The sequence below is a fragment of the Henckelia pumila genome, chromosome 4 (assembly GCF_033568475.1).
Source record: "Henckelia pumila isolate YLH828 chromosome 4, ASM3356847v2, whole genome shotgun sequence".
Taxonomy (NCBI): domain Eukaryota; kingdom Viridiplantae; phylum Streptophyta; class Magnoliopsida; order Lamiales; family Gesneriaceae; genus Henckelia; species Henckelia pumila.
The window spans coordinates 13093244-13095998 of record NC_133123.1 but is presented as its reverse complement, the minus strand read 5'-3'; the positions used below and the strand labels follow the sequence as shown (position 1 = coordinate 13095998).

Sequence of the window (2755 nt, the reverse complement as noted above, 5' to 3'; positions counted from 1 at the left end):
GTAACACAAATGGAATTTTTTACTTCATTTGTGTTATCGAATTTCGAAATGAACAAGTAGCAAAACATTTTCCAGTATTGCGGGCACGCTCGAGCGGCAAAAATATGAACATATCAGGAGCACCTGCTTAAAATATTACTTTGTTTTGCTGCTACTGTTGACATTTAGTATAGTCTCCCCATCTATGTTTTCACATTCTGTACATAAAATGTACATATAATTTCCCCCTGAATTGCTTCACATTCTGTTCTTAACATGACTATAATATGAAATATGGGAGCACCTGCTTAAAATAAATAAATCCAAAGGACAAGAAATAGAAATGACAAACGAAAAATATAGTCAATAATCCTCCATAACACTACAAATTTACGAACGTCTAAACACTTGAAATAAATGTCAAATCATTACACATTTACGATATTCTAAAGTCTTAATATAAATACCAAGTCAATACAAATTTCCAATCGTCTAAAATCTTCAACTTCCTAACCATCACGATTAAACTTTATCTCTTGAACCAATTTTTTTATCTTCTCGATTTCCTTCTCAACACGTAATGCATGATTACGGTTCTCAATTTCTAAAACAAACAATGCTAGTTGTAATCTATCTAGCTTTTCAGTTTGAGTAGAATTCCTCTGCGATTTTGCGCTAGAAGTAGTGCTTGGATCTTAAGGCTTTCTCGGGACTGTCATATGACTAATGTAGAGCATAACTAAAATTGATGACTTGATCATATGTTTCGGACCAGGTTCCATAATTATCAGGTTTTTGTCCTTCGAAAACGACGTACATTTTTCCCTACGTAACAAGAAAATATATTTCATTACTATATACAACAAAACAAATAATAATAAAAATTGAATTAAATTGAATGACTCACCATTTGTTCACATTAACCCACATCTTCTGTAATTTGATGCATGAACCCACAACTTATCTATTAAAATCTAAATTTCAAAATAAATTGTAAGTCGCTAAAGAAACAGAAACCAATAAAAAACACTCATTCCCCAGAACACTAAACTGATTGAAAAATTCAATTGTGGACCATATCTTTCTTAAATGAAAGACAGTAGTGAAAGGGCCTTCAATAAAAATAAAAATCAAGTTACCAATTTCAAGAACTCGAAAACAATTCATATAATCGCTCGTATAATTAAAAAAATTTAAAACATGTCAAGACATTGCCTCCAAAATGAAATCTCAGCTAAGATCTTAACTACTGATACATAGATGTGACCATATAATATTGATACAATGATTTCTCTTAAGATATTACGCACATATATAATCTAACATTTGTCAACATTCACATCAAGTGCAAATCCGAAGCCAAAAATGAAAAAGCTGAAGATCCAGCCAAATACCTCAGTTGTTAAGAGGAGCAAAACTCGAAGCTCAAGTGTTCGAGAAGAAGAAGGAAATAGCTCAGCAGTGAACAAGCTCTATATCCACTGAAATACCCAACAAATACAACAATAAATCGATGCAAAGCACCACAAATTAAACAAGAAGTAAGCACAAACAATGTTTATTCTCGCTCAGTTGAAATTTTGAAATTCAAAATTCCAAAAACCACAATCACTAGAAGCCCAGCAATGAAGATGAAAACCCAAGGAAAATGCTGCGAAAAACAACAAGAACAATAAAAAAATAGCTACAAAACCAACCGAGCCACCAAAATCTAGCTCCCAAGCTCACGCCCAAGTCGACGGAAAAGACCACCGACATCGGAGCACCACAACCACCGAAGATGATTATCAACAACCAAGAAGCAAAGAAGAAAGTAACTCACACTACTCAACTTCGAACAACCACAAAAATCAAACACACGAGAAAGATGATGATGCTCAATCGAAAAGTTTTTTTACCTTCAATCGAAAAGGACACGGATGCGGCGTATGCACTTACCGGAAGGAACATCGTGGTTGCCTGGAAAGACTTCAGATGGAGAACTCGAAATTGGGGATGAAAGAAATTTTAGGTTTTTAAGAGAGAAAAGGGAGACGACTAATTTTGCAAGGAAAGGCTTTTGGGGCTTTTTGGGAAAAAGCTCTCTAGTCTAAGTAAACCATGGTTTGGGATGGGAGGGTCAAAGACTCAAACGTGGGGCAAATTTTTTTTTTTTAAAAAAAGGTATGCCATGTGTCAAAAGATGACTGGCTCAGGGCAGTACCCTAATGCCACATCGACGGATCCGAAATTGATACTCCCAAACCCACGTTGGAGATGTGTTTAAGTTTCCCACCTTTTTCTTGCCCGACAACATATTTATCATGGGCCGAGTGTTATCCCACAAAGGTCAAAAAACGAGTCAAACACAGGATGATTGCCTTAATCCACTGGTAACCCACAAACCAAACATGCCCTAAATGGGATGTTATGATTTGTGTCAATGTCTGAATAATGACATCTTATTGCTTTCTTAATTGACATGACCTCCTAAATAGTATTTTATCTCTCTTTTAGAATTGTAACAATAGATCAAGTGTTCTTACATCTTTCTAAGTGAATTTTCGAAATTCACATCATCACATATGATGGTGAGGTGAGGGGCCTGACACAAGCCCCATTTAAAAAATTACGAAACATGAATAGAAATTTCAAATACTTTAAGATATATTTAATACACTGAATTTGATTTTAATATATGAAAAATCCATTTAAAAAATATAAAACATGAATAAAAGTTCTAATAATTGAAGATATGATTAATATATTTCATTGAATTTTATCCTTATTCCTGGAA

The 2755-nt window shown here is 34.1% G+C and overlaps 1 long non-coding RNA gene across 3 annotated transcripts; it reads right to left on the bottom strand.

Annotated features, from left to right (window-relative positions):
• Positions 1-320: 320 nt before the first annotated feature.
• Positions 321-2020, bottom strand: LOC140866855 (uncharacterized). Of its 3 annotated transcripts, none has more exons than XR_012144986.1 (4): positions 1677-2020; positions 1374-1460; positions 887-953; positions 321-804 (listed from the first exon to the last, which is right to left on the bottom strand). It is a non-coding gene; the product is annotated as an uncharacterized lncRNA (long non-coding RNA). The 3 variants fall into 3 exon arrangements; XR_012144985.1 differs by having other exon boundaries at positions 322-804; positions 1878-2018; XR_012144984.1 differs by having other exon boundaries at positions 322-804; positions 1374-2020.
• Positions 2021-2755: the final 735 nt, after the last annotated feature.